Genomic DNA, 18,572 nt, shown 5'->3' with positions numbered 1-18,572 from the left:
CTACATATAAGCAAAGATGTTTGAATGTTTTCCTCAGGCAAATTGATTCTATTCTCTGAGAGTATGGGACTGAGGAAGTGGACCAGAGAAGTGATTCTCAACTGGAGTTCTGCGTGATGAGGAAGGAAAACAAGCACATGAAGTTGAGGGATTTCATAGAATGGTTCTAGAGATTCCTTGTCCTCGTTTTTCTATGGAAGAGGGGGAAACAGTCAAGGTACTGAGGACAGAGAACTATTAAAGTCCAAGAGCAAGTTTAGGGAAACTGATAGGATGAGGGAGAAAGAAATTAGGCTGAGGGAGAAAGAAATTAGGCTGATGAGTTTTTCTTATTTCTTGGGATTTATAATACAATGTCTGAGTAAACTGATCTACGTGTGGCCAAGACCATGGCAATGTGAAGCTGCGTTTTTGAAACATAGCAGATATGTACAGTACTAAAAACACGTTAATCAATGTTTGTCAATGTCTTCTTCTTAATCTCCAACATACTACTTTTGTCTTGTGCAAACAGATTTGAAACAAGTTTTCAGTCTACATTTGCTGTTTCTCACAACATTGATACAGTATTCTCTATTTTATTTTCAGGTCATCATTTGCCAGTACCTGGTAATATTTGTTCTTCCAGGACTCTGCTCATTTATCTTTCAGAGATGAGTTTTTCTTATTTCATCTCCAACTTTCTCTTACTCTTACTCAGATTCCTATATGCCTAGTTCTTTTCTGCTTCCATGTTTACTCCATGTGCCACTTCATCCTTTGCTCTCCTTTTCCCCACCTTTTCCTTGTTCCTTCCCCCCCCACACACTATTTTCTGTATTTCTTCTGTGTTTCAGAGGGTTCCTATAGCTTCATTTATGTCTGTTGAGTGGAGATCTAAATTAAGGGAACCACTGTTGTGGCTATCAGAGTAATTATGCATTTGAAATTTGTTTCTTATGATCTGTTTACTTCCAAGATGACATGTCCTTGTCAACTGTTGTTTAAACTATTCTGAGAAGGGAGTGAACATTTCCTTTCTAAAGTTCATTTTGTTTGCCATAACCATTCCCAAGAAACATACATGTACATGACGTCACAGCAGGCCATTCTCAATACTCTTTTACTTGACTTTCTGGGTCTGGGTAAAATCTAATCTATGTTTTTTTAGAAAATACTATTGTAAGCCAAACTGAAAAGAACCTAAAATTATTGGCTCAGCACCTGTAGCTCAGCGGCTAGGGTCCCTGCCACATACACAAGAGCTGGCAGGTTCAAACCTAACCCAGGCCTGCCAAACAACAATGACAATTACAAAAAAAAAAAAGCTGGGCATTGTGGTGGGTGCCTGTATTCCCAACTATGTGGGAGGCTGAGCAAGAGAATTGCTTAAACCCAAGAGTTTGAGGTTGCTGTGAGCAGTGACACCACAAAACTGTACTGCAGGCAACAGAATGAGACTCTGTCTCAAAAAAAAGAACCTAAAATTACTTTAATTGAATAACCAACTGAACAAACTGATAATATTAAATATTTCTTCTCTTTGCTTTTCAGATATAATTATAACAGAAAATGGTAAGTTCCAGTAGCATTGTCATACTCTGCACATATCCATTGTCAAGTGTTCCCTTGTTCTTTGTTCTTCCACTGTCCTCAAAACAAGGGTACTGTTCACATGTTGCATTTTAAAATGTGCATTATTATACCTCATTCTTTTCTCTTTCCAGCTGGAGTTGATACAATTATTTTCATTTGCATTTAAACTTTACCTACATTATAACATACATAAACCATTTTTGTATGTTTAACATACATAAACAACAGATTCCATTAATTAAATATGTGTGAAGTTATGAAATTTTTAAGTGGAAAAAATACAAGCTTTGTCGTAAAATGTTTTCAGTGATTTGCTATGTAAACCACTATACAATTATGCACAGCTTATATTTTCCTTCTTATAATAGTTTAAAACTAACCCTCACCATTAGAATGGATGTTAGATAACAATTTTTTATTTTCAGTGAAGAGCATTAGTATCACAAAGTAGGTAAACTGAGGCAAGAAAAAATGAAAATTAAAACACAGGGGACCTAAACTTTCTTTTTATCTATATTTTTCTGTCTCTTTTACAAGATACGGGTTCACAGTAGCAATACTTACTATTAAGTTAAAAAAATTGGAGTAAAGGTTTTCCAGTGGAAAGATTTTTGGTTTGTTTGTTTATTTGTTTTTGCAGTTTTTGGCCTGGGCTGGGTTTGAACCCACCACCGCTGGTATATGGGGCCGGTGCCCTACTCATTTGAGCCACAGGCACCACCCTCCACTGGAAAGATTTTTCACGAGAAGTATGGATATACTGTAATAAACTTTATGCCATAATTTTTTACTTTATTATGAGAAATACATTTAATGTGAGATCTAACCTCTTAACAAATTTTTAAGTACACAATGCCATACTGCTGAATATAGGTACAATGCTATTGATCGGTTCTTTAGAATTTATTCATCTTGCTTAACTGAAACGTTACACCCACTTATATTATGAATATTAATTACTTGTTAAATATATGGTTTGAAAATACATTCTCCCACTCCACAGGGGGCCTCTTCACTCTGTTGATTGTTTCTTTTGCTGTGTAGTAGCTTTTTAGGTTGATGTAGTCCCACTTATCTATTTTTACTCTTTTTACTTGTGCTTTTGTTGTAATAGCCAAGAAATCATTGCCAAGACAAATGTCATGAAGCTTTTTTCCTAGGTTTTCTTCTAGGAATTTTATAATTTTGGGTCTCTCACTTAAGTCTTTCATCTATTATAAGTTGATTTGTGTGTCTGGTGTGAAATAAGAGTCCAAATTTTATTATTTTGCCTGTGGATATCCAGTTTTCCTACACAATTTGTTGAAGTGGCTATTCTTTTCCCTTTGTGTATTCTTGGCATATTTCTTGAAGATCAGTTGAACAGGACTGTGTATATTATTTCTAGACTCTCTATTGTGTTCAACTGGTCTATGTCAGTCTTTATCCCAGTAACAACATACTGTTTTGATTACTTAGCTTTGTCACCTATTTTGAAATCAGAAAGTGTGATGCCTCCAGCTTTGCTCTTTCTCAAGATCAATTTGGCTATTCAGGCTTTTTGTGGTTTTATATAAATTTTAGAATTTTTTCTTTTTTATAAAAATGTCATTGAAAGTTTTTTTCTTTCAAAATATTAACAAGGTGCAAATATTTTTGTTATATGGATACAATGAACAATGCTGACTTCAGACCTTTTAGTGTGCTCCTCACCAGAACAGTGTTTGTTGTCCCAATAGGTAACAACAACCTATTTTAATAACCTCGCTGTCCTCCCACTCTTCCCCCTTCTTGGTTTCCAATGTTCTTTACATTTCCTTGTGTCCATGCGTACCCATTGTTTGGTTCTCAGTTATTAGTGAAAACATGTGGTGTTTGTTTTTCCATTCCTGACATACTTCCCTCAGGATAATAGTCTCCAGTTCCATCCAAGTCACTGTTAATGACATTATTTCAATTCCTTTTTATGTCCAAGTCAGGGATCCTCAAACTTTTTAAACAGGGGGCCAATTCACTGTCCCTCAGACCGTTGGAGGGCCGGACTATAGTTTAAAAGGACCGGTAGCGGCTAAGCAGGACAGGCAGCAGTGGCAAAAATACCCAGTGAGCTGGATAAATGTCCTCGGCAGGCCGCATGTGGCCCACAGCCCGTAGTTTGAGGACGCCTGGTCCAAGTAGTACTTCATGATACTATATTTTCTTTATTCATTCATAAATTGATAGTCATTTAGGTTGATTCCATATCTTTATAATTATGAATTGTGCTGTGATAAGCTTTTGGATGCAGGTGTCTTTTTGATAAAATGATTTCTTTTCTTTTGGGTAGACACCCAGTAGTGGGATTAATGGATCAAACTATAAGTCAACTTTCATTTCTTTGAGGAATCTCTATAATATCTTCCACAGAGGCTATACTAATTTGCAGTCCTACAAACAGTGTATAAGCATTCCACTTGCTCTGCATCCACACCAGCATCTATTGTTTTTTGACTTTTTAATAACCATTCTGACAGGGGTAATGTGGTATCTCATTGTCATTTTAATTTGCATTTCCCTGATGATTTATTAGTGACTTGGCATTTTTTCATTTGTGTGTTGGCCAGTTGTCTATCTTTTTTTTAAAAAATTCTGTTCATGTCTTTTGCCCACTTTTTAATTGATTGTTTGTCTTTCCTTGCTGATTTTTTTGAGTTCTTTGTAGATTCTAGATATTTGCCCTTTATCAGATGTATAGTTTGCGAATACTTTCTCCCCTTCCATAGGTTGTCTATTTTTTGTTTTTTGCAATTTTTGGCCAGGGCTGGGTTTGAACCCGCCACCTCCAGTGTATGGAGCCAGCACCCTACTCCTTTGAGTCACAGGCACCACCCAGGTTGTCTATTTTTTTGATCATTTCATTTACTGTGTGGAAACTTTTTAATCTATTTATTTTTGTTGTTGCTATATTTTCCTTTGGGGTCTTAGTCACAAATTCTTTGCTTCTTAGACAAGTCTGTGGAAGAGTTTTCTTCTAGAATTTTTATGGTTTCATGCCTTACATTTAAGTCTTTTAACCATCTTGAATTAATTTTTGTGAAGGCACTGTTTTATTCTTCTGTATATGGCTATTCATATTTTCCCACCATCATTTCTTGAATTGTTTCCTTTTTCCAATGTATATTACTGACCACTTTGTCAAAGATCACTTGTTTATAGCTATTAATATCTGCTTTTACTTCTGGGTTCTCTATTGTGTTCCACTGGTCTATATTCTACTTTTATACCAATACCAAGTTCTTTGGGGTAGGCCATTATTGGTGTAAAAATGCAACTGTTTTTTATATATTGATGTTGTATCCTGTAACTTTATTCAATTTATTTGTTAGTTATAGCAGTCTTTAGGGTTTTCCACATAGAGGATAATGTTATCCATAAATAGGGATAGTTTTACTTCCTTATTTATAATTTGGTTATCCTTTATTTGATTGCTATTGCTAACACATCAAGTGTCATGTTGAATAGAAGGGGTGAGGGTGAGCATCCTTGTCTTATTCCTGATCTTAGGGAAAATCTTGTAGCTTTTCACTGTTGAGAATGATATTAGCTATGGGCTAGTTGTATATGGTGTTTACTATGTTGAGGTACATTTCTCTATCCCTAAATAATTGACAGTTTTATCACAAAAGGATGTTGAACTATGTCAAGTGTGTTTTCTGCATCTCATGAGATGATCATGAGTTTCTTATTGTTCATCCTGTTAAAGTGATGTAACACATATATTGGATCATGTATGTTGAATAATCATTGCATTCCAGGGGTAAATCCCCACTTAATTATGGTATACAATTCAGCAAGTAAGATCTACTCTAAGATTGGATGGTGGGTGGGCACCATCCAATTGAGGGACAGGTAGAACAAAAAGGCAGAGGAAAGCCAAATATACTCCTTTTGGAGCTGGAGCCCCATCTTCTCCTGCTCCTGGACATCAGAACTCCAGGTTCTCTGGCCTTTGGATTCCATGACTTGCACCAGTGGGTTCCCAGATTCTCAGGCCTTTGGACTTTGACTGATCTATGCTACCTGCTTCCCTAGTTCTCTAGCTTATAAATAGCATTTTGCGGGACTTCTCAGCCTCCATAATTGCATAAGCTAATTCTCATGATAAATCCTCTTTTATATATCTTTATCTACAGTTATATTATCTATACCTATTTTTTAAATTTCTTTTTAATTTCAGATTGAGGGTATGAACCATTAGGTTATACAATATATTATTTATATTGATTTGTCCTAAAGAATGTCAGAAAGAAAATGGTAAAGTTTCCCTGACACTGCTTTGTCACCTTCTTCCCTTTGACATTCCCTACCTCTTCATTTGTATGCCATTCCTTTGTTCTTCCTGCTCCTGAATGACAACTTGCCCATCCCATATTTCGACTACTGAACTTTTTCCAAAACAGGTTATCTTAACTTCTGTTTCCCTACATTTTTACATTCTTTCTCATCTCCCTTTTTCCATTCCATGTTCTTTATCCCCTATAAACATCGTCTCCTTCTGTCTCCCAGATGTTTGCCATAAAAACACTCATAAAACAAAGGTACATAGTCATCCATTAGTGAAAATGTTATGACCATAGGGTCAGAGGAACCTAACCCTGTATTTCTTCCAGATTCAATGATTCCTTCTTCCATAAGTCAATGTTTGTGGTGACTTTATACAACACTGGTGTCTTCTATCTTTCAAACGCTTGTGGGGATTACAGGTGTGAACCACTATGCCTGGCCCAAAGTTAGATTTTGATCCATTGGTAAAAATATTTTGACCTCAGACTCAGAGGAACCTAGCACTGTATTTCCTTCAGGAACACTGCTTCAATATTCTCTAAGTCGGTGTCTACTTTAAATAACATTGCAACAGCAGTAACAAGAACTAACATTGAACTAACATTGAACTAACATTCAAAGAACCTATTAAAGAAACAAAAACACCATCTCTGTTAAAGTAAAAAGTAAAATAGAAAGAAAGAAAACAAAAAACAATTAATAATGGGGCAGCGCCTGTGGCTCAAAAGAGTAGAGCAATAATCCCATATGCCAGAGGTGGCCGGTTCTAACCCAGCCCTGGACAAAAAGTGCAAAAATAATAAGAAAAAGAACAACAACAACAATAATAATAAAAGCCAAGATATTATAAACAAGAACCAAGAGAATTTTTATTAGGAAACTCCCACAGCTAATGTTAATGCTTTTTTCCCCAATTATGGAAATTAATTTACATTTTCCCCTTTTCATTTTGTGCAGACTACTTTGTAGGACAAAAGTGAGAATTCAGCAATGTGCATGTGTGCATGTATGTGTATCTGTACCATGATAGCATTAACTTTGCATTAGCATTTTTTGCTTTCTAAGTATTTATACTGACGTTTTTCCATTTCATTTTTTGGAAGAACTTCGGAAACAAAAACGTAAACTTTCCCTGGTAAAGGTTACAGTGCTTCGCCCCTTTACATTTCTTGCGTCCTCACTAGTGATTTCTCAATTCAGGAAATTCACTGCGTTTCTCCTTTTCACTGGGTGCAGACTGTTTTTTAGGACAAAAGTGAGCTTTCTGCAATGTGCGCGTGTGCGTGTGTGGCTATACCCTGATAGTGTGAACTTTACGTTAGCATTTGTCAATACGTTTGAATTTTTTTAAGGCTTACCTTGCAAGTATTTATACTAATTCTTTTCCATTTCCTTTTTCAGAAGAACTTCGGAAAGAAAACGGTAAAAATTTCCCTGAGAAAACTTATGGTGGTTTCTTCCTTTTACATATCTTGCCTCGCTACTGGTTTCTCAATTCAGGAATTTCACTGCTTTTCTGCTTTGCGTTTTGTGCAAACTATTTGGTAGGACAAAAATGAGCTTTTTGCAATGAGTGCATGTGTCTTATCTATATCGTGATGGTTTCAAATTTTCTTTCTTTTTTTTTTTTTTTGAGACACAGACTCACTGTGTCACCCTGGGTAGACTGTTGTAGCATTACAGCTCACAGCAACCTCCAATTCTTGGGTTTAAGTGATTCTCTTGCCTCAGCCTCCCAAGTAGCGTGGACTACAGGTGCCCTCCACAACACCCAGCTATGTTTTTGTTGCAGTTGTCCTTGTTGCTTAGCTGGCCCAGCCAGGCTCTAGCCCACTAGCCTCGGTGCGTGTGACTGGCAACTTCACCACTGTGCTACAGGCACTGAGCCTGCATTAGTATTTTTCACTCTGTTTGGATATTCTTAAGGTTTGCATTCCAAGTATTTATATTGACATTTTTCCATTTCATTTTTCAGGGGAACTTCAGAAACAGAAAAGTAATGTTTCCCTAACAAAACTTAACAGTACTTCTCCCCTTTACATTTCTTGCCTCTTCACTGGTAATTTCTCAATTCAGGAAATTCACTGCTTTTCTGGTTTGCATTTTGGGCAAACTACCTGGTAGGACAAAAATGAGCTTTTTGTAATGTGTATGTGTGTATCTATATGTGTATACCCAGATAGTTTCAACTTTGCTTTAGTATTTTTCAGTCCATTTGAATTTTCTTAAGGTTTGCATTTCAAATATTTATATTGACATTTTTGCTTTTCTTTTTTCAGAAGAACTTCGGAAACAAAAAGGTAAAGTTTCCATGACAAAACTATGGTGTTTTCTGCCCTTACTTTTCTTGCCTCAATTCGGGAAATTCACTGCGTTTCTCCTTTTCACTGGGTGCAGACTCTTCTTTAGGACAAAAGTGAGCTTTCTGCAATGTGCGCGTGTGCCTGTGTAGCTGTACCCTGATAGTGTGAACTTTGCATTAGCATTTGTCAATACGTTTGAATTTTCTTAAGGCTTACCTTGCAAGTATTTATACTAATTCTTTTCCATTTCGTTTTTCAGAAGAACTTCAGGAAGAAAACGGTAAAATTTCCCTGAGAAAACTTATGGTGGTTTCTTCCTTTTACATTTCTTGCCTCTCTACCGGTTTCTCAATTCAGGAATTTCACTGCTTTTCTGCTTTGCGTCTTGTGCAAACTATTTGGTAGGACAAAAATGAGCTTTTTCAATGCGTGCATGCGTGTGTGTGTGTGTGTGTGTGTGTGTGTGTGTGTCTATATCCTGATAGTTTCAAAATGGCTTTTCTTTGTTTTCTTTTTTCTTTTTAGATAGAGACTCACTATGTCACCCTGGGTAGAGTGCCGTAGCATCACAGTGTTAGGCCCCAGTATGCCACTGAGAGACCATGCACGCATGGAAAACCCAAGGAGTTGTATTCTTTTCAGGCATATGCTCGGATCATTCCCACCATTAAAGTGGTCACAGAAGAGAGTGGCCCCAAACAATGGTCAGGGAAGCTTTTATACACTTTCTCGCAGGGTACTATGGGTTGCAATAAAATGCTAAGGAAGGTGGCTGGGGAAGAAGTCAGTGTCCGATCAGCTATTGGTCATTGGGGAGGCCTGGGCTTTTGACAGGTCAACTGTCTTCCTGTGGTTGGGGTCTCCACTGGGGTTAGTGGTGTGTGACCTTCTGATTGCTCGTTGCTACCTGGGCTGTTTACCTGATTTACAGCCTCTGCCTGCTGTGGAGCTTCTTGCAGCCCCTGCGCCCCCTCCCTTTGCCTTCTTCCCTTCCTCAGTTCTTTGTTCTTCCTTTTTAATCAATAGTATTACTAGTCTAAAAGAGAGAAGAAAATAATGGAGTCATGGCTGCCCCTTCAACAGCTCATAGCAACCTCCAACTCTTGGGCTTAAGTGATTCTCTTGCCTCAGCCTCCCAAGTAGGGTGAACTACAGGCGCCCTCCACAACACCCAGCTATGTTTTCGTTGCAGTTGTCTTTGTTGCTTAGCTGGCCCAGCAGGGCTCCAGCCCGCCAGCCTCGGTGCATGTGGTTGGCAACTTAGCCACTGTGCTACAGGCACATCAGTATTTTTCAATCAGCCTGTATTAGTATTTTTCAGTCCATTTGGATTTTCTTAAGGTTTGCCTTCCAAATATTTATATTGACATTTTTCTATTTCGTTTTTTAGAAGAACTTCACAAACAAAAAGGTAATGTTTCCCTGACAAAACTATGGTGCTTTCTCCCCTTTACATTTCTTGCCTCTTACTGATTTCTCAATTCTGGAAATTCACTGCTTTTCTCCTTTTCACCTTGTGCTCACTGTCTTTTAGGACAGAAGTGAGCTTTCTGCAATGTGGGTGTATGTGTGTATGTGTATCCTGATAGTTTAAACTTTGCATTGGTATTTTTCACTCCATTTGGATTTTCTTAAGGTTTGCATTCCAAGTATTTATAGTGACATGTTTCCATTTCATTTTTCAGGAGAACTTCAGAAACAAAAAGGTAAAGTTTCCCTGACAAAACTATGGTGCTTTCTCCCCTTTACTTTTCTTGCCTTAATTCAGGAAATTCACTGCTTTTCTCCTTTTCACTGAGTGCAGACTGTTTTTTAAGACAAAAGTGAGCTTTCTGCAATGTGCGCGTGTGCGTGTGTAGCTGGACCCTGATAGTGTGAACTTTGCATTAGCATTTGTCAATATGTTTGAATTTTCTTAAGGCTTAACTTGCGAGTATTTATATTAATTCTTTTCCATTTCATTTTTCAGGAGAACTTCAGGAAGAAAACGGTAAAGTTTCCCTGAGAAAACTTATGGTGGTTTCTTCCTTTTACATTTCTTGCCTCTCTACTGGTTTCTCAATTCAGGAAATTCACTGCTGTCCCCCTTTTCACTTTCTGCTCACTGTTTTTTTAGGACAAACGTGAGCTTTCTGCAATGTGCGTGTATATGTGTGTGTGTATATCCTGATAGTTTCAACTTTGCATCAGTATTTTTCAATCCATTTGAATTTTCTTAAGATCTTCTGTCCAAGTATTTATATTGACATTTTTGCTTTTCTTTTTTCAGAAAAATTTAATGAAGGAAAGAAAAGTTTCCCTGACAAAACTTATGGCGCTTTCTTTCCTTTATACTTCCTGCCTCTTCACTTCTTTTGCTTCACTTCTTTATCTTTTTAGTTTAGTTTAGTTTTTTTGGGGGGGGCAGGGCTGGGTTTGAACCCACCACCTCTGGCATATGGGGCCAGTGCATTACTCCTTTGAGCCACAGGCACCGCCCCATTTCTTTATCTTTTGAACTGAAGTTGTAATCTTCATTTTTATTTCAATTTCCCTCATCATTCCTCCTGTGATTTATCTTGTGATCTTGCTCTATGTCAACATATGTTTTCTTTCAAGTAAATATTATTAATAGTATTTCTCTAACTTTATGGTGTATTTAAACTGGCTAATGTGTAAGTTCTACCCAAAATATACTTAGGTCCTTTGACACAGTGCTCACTTCACTGGCATTTAACACTTTATTTCTCTTCCTTGCATATTATTTAGCTGAGATAAGTTTCATTCAGGCATGAGTTAAAACAGGACTGTTACCAGAATCTCTCTACTGGGTCCTTGGTCTCAAAAAATTTGCAGAATGAATTCACAGACCACCAGGTTTGAGGGAGAGGGTAGATTTCACTGATAGATAAAAAGAGAAGGAAGACAAAGTTTCTGGCACAGTGGATGAGGGTTCCCAAGAGGGTATTCCCTTTCAGCTTTCTGTCTAGGGCTTTATATGCAACTTTTCCTACCCTGCAGGCAGGGGGCTTGGGGAGATGGAATGTATGTTTCAAATACATGACAACTGTTTGATGGTAGAGGCCTCTCGGCAGAGGTTAATTTTAAAACTGCCATTGAGTAGGAATATAGTCCCATTTGCAGCATTCCGCCCCTCCCCAGGAGCTGTGGCTTAAGTGGAGCATTGATCAAACCAGTTTATGTGCCTCCTCAGGCCCAGGAAGTAGGGTCTGTGTTTAGCCCTGGGTGAAAAGGACCTGTATCAGGACCACACATAAACTTTTATGTATTGATCTGTTGATGAAAATGCTGTGACTGGAGTCTTGCAGGAGCCCAGTGGTGTATTTCCTTCCTCTAGGAGTATTGTTTCATTTCTGTGAACTAAAATAAAATCTTAAACCCTCTAGGTGAATGAATGAACCCCCTTTTGGGCAAGAGGACCCCAGAAGTATTCTAAAGCTGAGTTGCTGTCCCTAAGAAGGGAGTTCAAACATGCCTCAACATGCCCCCTTCCCTTCTTGGAGATATCTCTTGTAACTCTCTAATACGACTAAGGCTATCTTAAGACAAAGCTTAAACCACACCCTGCAGGTCCTCAATTTATTTAACTAATCACTTGAGTCTAGGTATAGTGGGTCTGACAATTAAATTCTCAAATTTGCCACTGTGCCTTATGTTACCAGCACTGTACAAACAATTCTGTAAGGTTTCATAATCTAGTATATCAGCCTCTTGTGTCTCAAGTTGTGTTCATGTTGACTGATGCCATTCATTAATGTTGTTGCATGGTTTCCATGACAGGATCAGACTCCAAAGCTTCTAAGTTCTCACTTAAAGTGAGAATAAGGTCTCCCCACTTATTAGCCTGTTAAACACTTCATATATACTGATGTTAAGTGTACCCTTAAGACTTGAAGTCCAATTCTCTTGGCCTTATTCACAAATCTTCTAAGTTATATAAATATTTTGCATGAGTTTGCCTGGTCCTTTTCTCTTTACAACCATAGTTATTACTATACCTCACTTTAACTCATTCAATGAATTGCTCTTCCTTTGTGATCTTCATATGGATTTTTTACTCAAGTAAATTCCACTGAAAATGTATCAGTAAACTCTAAGATTTTGTTCTGATATTCTACACATTTTTAGTACCACATTATGAGAATTATTTAACTCTCATATCACTATATATCAAGCTGTATCATTTTAAATGTAATGATGTTTTCAAATGAAATACACTTTAGAGTTTCCTTTCATTGCTAATAGAATAGATATGATTTGGCCAATGTTGTAGACACAAACATTGGCCGATACACGCTTTGAATTGCATCATCCTTATAAGAAAATCTCATACATGTTTGTATATTTTTCCTCAGATAAGCGGAAGGCTCAATATAAGTATGGTAAGTAATTATGTCTAAGAAACCTTCATTCTTGTATCTCTCGAGGGTTCAGCTTCTCTCTTAATTCCTACAGCAATTGTAGGATTCACGTTTGTATGTTTTCTCTGAGGTAGAATGAAGGCTCTATTCAAGTCCAGTGAGTAATGATTATTTCTTGGAAAGCACTACTCTTCTGTCTCTGATGGATTCCACATCTGGCTTAGCCCCTACTATGACAGTGTAAAATGCATTAATGCAACAAAAAATGTCTATATAGCAAAGAACAATTTGGAGCATTATCTTTCTAAATTTCAATAATTTTAATGACTTGTCCCAACATGCTATCTACAATTGTTTCAACATTTTGTCTCCTCTCTTTCTTCTTTGCATTCTTTATTTCATGTTCCCCTTCCCACTCCCGCATCTCTCCCACCTTTTGTTCCTTTCACTTTTCTGTATTTCCTCCACCTGACTATTTTCATCATGTTTTAAGAATTTGGAATATGAGGAGGTAGTCTGGAAGAAGGTACTCTGAAGGATTTAGAAAAAGAAATGAGAGTAAGATAGGGAGAAATGAGAAAAACAATAAGAGAAAACACAAAAGGGAAAAAAGTTAAGGGTTTCCTTTTTCTTCTCTTGCAGCCTGGAGGAATGCACCATTGTACCCTGGTAAGTGACATAGACTCTGACTAGAAAAATCCAAGTGCCAGAGATAATTAAATTGCAGAGCTACAATGCACAAACAATATATTGAAATCAAAGAAAAAGAAAAGCATAACTTGCATGACCACAATATATTACTCATTATTATAAGAGTAATGTGTTTTACACATTAACTTTGAGCATTTTTACTTTTTAATTTGGATCTCACATTATGTTTGAGGGAATGCACAGTGGGTATTGTCACAGTGGTTATCTGAGGAAACAAAAGCAAAAATAATGTAATTTAATCAGATTCACCATATTCCTTATTTCCTTTTCAATATCAAAAATAGACTATAGACATTTATCCTGTAGGAATGTTGAATGAGGAGATCATAGGTCAGGTTTTCAAGTCAGACATAATGTGACAGCCTCTAAAAAGGATAACAAGTATATAAAAAAATTTTTCTTTGACTGCTACCATTCTTTAATTAAACATTGGAAATATACACTCAGAGTATTCTGGACACACAGACAGCTTTACCTTTCAAATGGAGGATTCTCATGATATTATTTTCCTTGCAGATTGGCGGAAAGAAGAGTTCCAGGCTGGTGAGTCTACCGTGGTCCAGGAGAGACCCTATTCATCATGTAGTAAAGATGGGTGATGGAGAACTAACAGAGCCAAAGACATTCTTGTAGAAGAGGTCATTCTCACCTAGTCTTGCTGAGACCTTTTTGAGGGACATGATGGTCTACCTGTTTTTGCAGTAAATGTGACCTTGGATGCAGCCACTGCCCATCCTGTGCTCTTTCTGTCTGAAAATGGGAAAAAAGTAACCTGGCAAGAAAAGGATCAAGATCTACCCAGCTTCAAAGAGAGATTTGACTTGCTTCCTTGTGTGTTGGGTCAGCTGAGAATCACCTCTGGGAGATGCTTCTGGGAGGTAGAGGTTGAGGTAACAGGTTCCTGGGACCTGGGAATTTGTAGGGACAATGTAACAAGGAAGGGGAAAGTCACAATGTCCCCACAGAATGGATTTTGGGCCATCAGGCTCTATGAGGGGGAGTACTGGGCCCTCACCTCCCCAGAAACTCAGCTTACACTGAGAGATAACCCCCACACAGTGGGGATATTCCTGGATTATGAAGCTGGAGATGTATCATTCTATAACATGACAGATGGATCCCACATGTTCACCTTTCCCCAAAGCGCATTCTATGGTGTTCTGAGACCTCTTTTCAGGCTTTGGTCCTCTGACTCAGGTCATTTGACCATTATGTAGGTAAAGGAGAACTCACTGAGGTTGTAATTAATGTGTACCCCTTCCATGAGTAATGATGCCATTGGACCCCAATGATGGGTATAATTTTACACAACCTGCCAGAAACTGAGTTATGCTTCCTCCTTACTGGTTGATTATTGAGATGAAGCTCTGCAACTAACTGCTGCTTGCTCCTCATATCAGTTCTGTCTTTTCCTTAATTATAAATATATTATTACCTTGCCCTAAGACAACCTAGTATAACAATTAGCTTCCCCTGCTACATGTGAATAAATGACCAGTGCTTTATAAACCTGATTGTTGTGTGTGACTTCTGGGATGTATCTCTAAAGAGCAATTTTATGCTCTTCTGTTTTCTTTACTTTTCCTGCTGAGTGAATGTGGCATAATGGATGGAGCCTGAAGAACACATTTCGATGTGACATGGATGATGGACAAGACAGAACAAGCTTCGGCTTTTTTTTTTTTTTTTTTTTGGAGACAGAATCTTACTATGTCACCCTTGGTAGAGTGCAGTGGTGTCACAGCTCACAGCAACCTCCAACTCTTAGGCTTAAGTAATTCTCTTGCCTCAGCCTCCTAAGTAGTTGGGACTACAGGCGCCTGCCACAACACCCAGCTATTTCTTTTGTTCTTTTGTTGTTGTTGTTGTTGTCATTTTTGTTTGGCAGGCCTGGGATGGGTTTGAACCCACCAATTCTGGTGTATGTGGCTGGCGCCCTAGCCTATTGAGCTACAGGTGCCAAGCCCAAACTTGGGCTTTTGACAACTTCATGGAACTACTTTACTGTCCAATACTAGACTTGTATTTTTGTGAGAAATAAATCTTTATATCTTTAAGCCACTTAGATGTTGGAACTGTGTCTCTTGTGATTAAAACAAATCCTAACTGATGCCCTTCCCTTTAAGGATGGCGACAACATCGACTATTGAATAGTCTCATGAAACAGGAGGCTTAACGTCTTATGCTTGCTTACCTGCCCCCACTCCTCCAGTATATCAGTCTCAGCAGGGACTCTCACTTTCTCTGGATCCAGCAGCCTCTCCTGACTTTACTTCTTATCCTTTCCTATTTAGATTCCAAGGCTAATAATTTCATGTATTCCCTCACTAATAAATGAAAATCCATGTCTCCATTGTCCTTTGGTCACCCTCCTTGCCACATGCAATCTGTGGATTAAATTTAATATCTATTTCTCCTGCTGGAAGATAAACATGTTTTAGAAATCTACATATGTTAGCACACTGGTATCTCTATACATGTGTGGTCACCCATCACAACCTGGATGCCAACCCCATCTGGAATTCCCCCATGCATCTCCTTAACTCTGCACTATCAATTTTGTAAAAACTTATTGCTTTCTTTAAACTTCCAACTCTACTCTCTCCTTATTCTCAATATGTTAGTATGTTCCCACTTTGTAAAGTAGGTCATAATATTAATTAGAATCCATCAGAAGGGAAGTGTCCCAATTTTGTAATAACAAAGGTTAACAAACTACACAAATCTGCACTTCTCCACTACTTCTACTTCCCTGATGTACTAAGATTCTCTTCCATATAGGAAAAACCAGACCATAAATTCTCTTTATTTATTCTTTACCCTTTTCTGGTACTGGGGTTGATAAGTTCTTCCCTTCAAGGTTTATACTAGCTCCTTCCATGAACTCTAAAATTTTTTAAATCTTGCTCATCTTTTGATTCAAATCAAAATAATACCCTTTCCCATCAACTCTGTAACCTCTCGTAATCTTTTTTCCTTTTGTAATCAAACTTTCAAGAGAGTTATCTAATACTCTATTTCTATTCTTCTGCTTCCCATTTGTTTCTCAGTATACTCTGCTTTACAGGTTGAGTTTTGTCTGCATCCCACACTCCCTGAGAAATCTACATGTTGACATCCTGACTTCCAGTATCTTAATATGTGACCCTATTAGAAAATAGAATCATTGCATATATAATTAGTTAAGATGAAATCATACTAGAATAAGGTGGGCCCATAATCTAATCTGACTAGTTTTCTTATACTGGGGTGAAATTTGGACACAGAAATGCACATAGGGAGAATGCCATGTGAAGGCTGGAATTTGGCTGCCACAAGCCACAAAAAGCCCAGTATCACTTGCAAACCACCAGAATCTAGGAAAGGGGATGTAAAAGATCCTTCCCTAGCTCCTTCATGGGGAGTGAACATGGCCCTGCTGCCACCTTGATCTCTGACTTGTAGCCTCCAGAACTGTGAGACTTTGTGGTACTTTGTTACAGCATCCCTAACAAACTGATGAACTTTATTTTTATTCCAGAAATTTTGCTATGCTTTTGGCAGGACAGTCCCCATTTTTAACAATTTGTCCCATGTCCCACGGCATTTTAAAAAGGTCCCAATTTTTGGAAATAATGCACAACAAGCTAGGGAATGGCAGGAGAATGGGAAGGGAATATACAGTTTTTGGCTAATACTATACATAATTTTTTTAATGTATTATATTTGTAAATTGTACTTATGTTGAAATTTTAAAAAATATATTACAATACTATTTTTGCACTCTATGAACATTTTTGTTGCTCCATATAGATCAAATTTTTAATTAAGAAACCCCCAACCCCAGTCAATGGTGTCCTGCTTTACCAATGTTAAAATCTGGTCACCTTAAACTAAAACCATCAATCTGAAAGTGGATCTCAGTGGTGCAGATGCAATGATGGGAATCATATGTTTTTCTGTGTACCCAGCTTTCACTCTTGGAGCTCTGGTATTTTATGGGGCCAACTCAGTGTAATCTTGCCTGTTACTGAAACATTGGACTAGACATTAAGAACCCAGGCTACAAAGCCATGAAGTCCCAAACTTTGGTGAAATTCACCCCAGGCTTTCTTTTCAAAAGCAATATTTGAACCCAACATATGATTCAAGCTTCATCTTTCTATTTTATGATTCATCTCCTAGAAGTCTCATACAACTTAAGAGACGGCCAGCTTCTAAGAATAAGCATTCTCTTTATAAAGTGTAGATATAAAAGTGAGGCCTAAATACCCCAAAGAGAATTTTCCATGCAACATCCATCAAAACAACTCATCCTTCAGGGGTTACTTCCTTGAGTGGAAAGGTTTCTTAGAAGAAGAAATAGTTTCCCCTCAAGAATGGTATTTGCTCCCTCTCTATTTTGCCATACAAAAACCCCAATTCATATTATATCCCTGATATTGTTCATATTTATATAATATTTTGATGATATAGAGACATGAAGGATATACAAGTGACCAAATAACTATTTCCATTTCATAGTAAACACTACAATGTACACAATATTTCCTGGGACTGGCACCAGGAATACCATCACGCAGGTCCACAGCAATTCGGGGTGGCAGAGTTCACAGTACAAGCATGTTAGCCTAGTGGGTGTTTCCTAGATGACATTGGAGTCTTTGGTTGATACAAATACCACCTCATTGCTTATTCTGGTACATGTGTTCAGGATTCAGATCACAGAGCAATTTAAAATCCCCAAACTTTGCCACTCAGGACATCAAGGAGCTTTAAGTCTAGAAGAAGCATGATTGACTATGAAGTAATGTGGGGGAAGGGGAAGTTTAGGAAATTTTTGTAAATTTTATTTGGCTCTCCTTCTATCATTCAGTATTTTGTTCTCAGAAAACCACACTGACATATGGCCAAATTTGAAATAATTATTTCCCTTGCTCCTCATTTGCTTTCCCCTTAAAGCCTCCCGAACCCTAATTGTTATCACTGCCAGATGATGCAGACAACTCAAAATATCCACAGGATATGGGTTTCTGACACTTCCTTTATATTTCCATTTTGTTTTAAAATAATCCAGGGTATTCCATTTAAGATTTTAAAAAACTGGCTCGGTGCCTGTGGCTCAAGTGGCTAAGGCACCAGCCACATACACCTAAAGTGGTGAGTTCAAATTCAGCCCGGGCCTGCCAAACAACAATGACGGCTGCAACCAAAAAATTGCCAGGCGTTTGTGGAAGGGGAGCCTGTGGTCCCAGCTACTTGGGAGGCTGAGGCAGGAGACTCACTTGAGCCCAGGAGTTGGAGGTTGCTGTGAGCGTGATGCCATGGCACTCTACCCAGG

At 37.9% G+C, this 18,572-nt stretch overlaps 2 pseudogenes across 1 annotated transcript in view; one reads left to right on the top strand and one right to left on the bottom strand.

Annotated features, from left to right (window-relative positions):
* Positions 1–13,932, bottom strand: part of LOC100965391 — a 32,057-nt pseudogene extending 18,125 nt beyond the window's left edge.
* Positions 13,933–14,205: 273 nt separating this feature from the next.
* Positions 14,206–18,572, top strand: part of LOC100964772 — a 22,111-nt pseudogene continuing 17,744 nt past the window's right edge. Inside the window, exon 1 of the transcript XR_001161252.1 lies at positions 14,206–14,449. The product of XR_001161252.1 is annotated as a 60S ribosomal protein L14 pseudogene (transcript). The remainder of the gene's footprint in view (positions 14,450–18,572) is intronic.

This window comes from Otolemur garnettii, unplaced genomic scaffold (assembly GCF_000181295.1).
Source record: "Otolemur garnettii isolate 467f Iridium unplaced genomic scaffold, OtoGar3 scaffold00031, whole genome shotgun sequence".
Lineage (NCBI taxonomy): Eukaryota > Metazoa > Chordata > Mammalia > Primates > Galagidae > Otolemur > Otolemur garnettii.
Note: the sequence above shows the minus strand (reverse complement) of the source record. Positions and strands in the feature narration are given on the sequence as shown.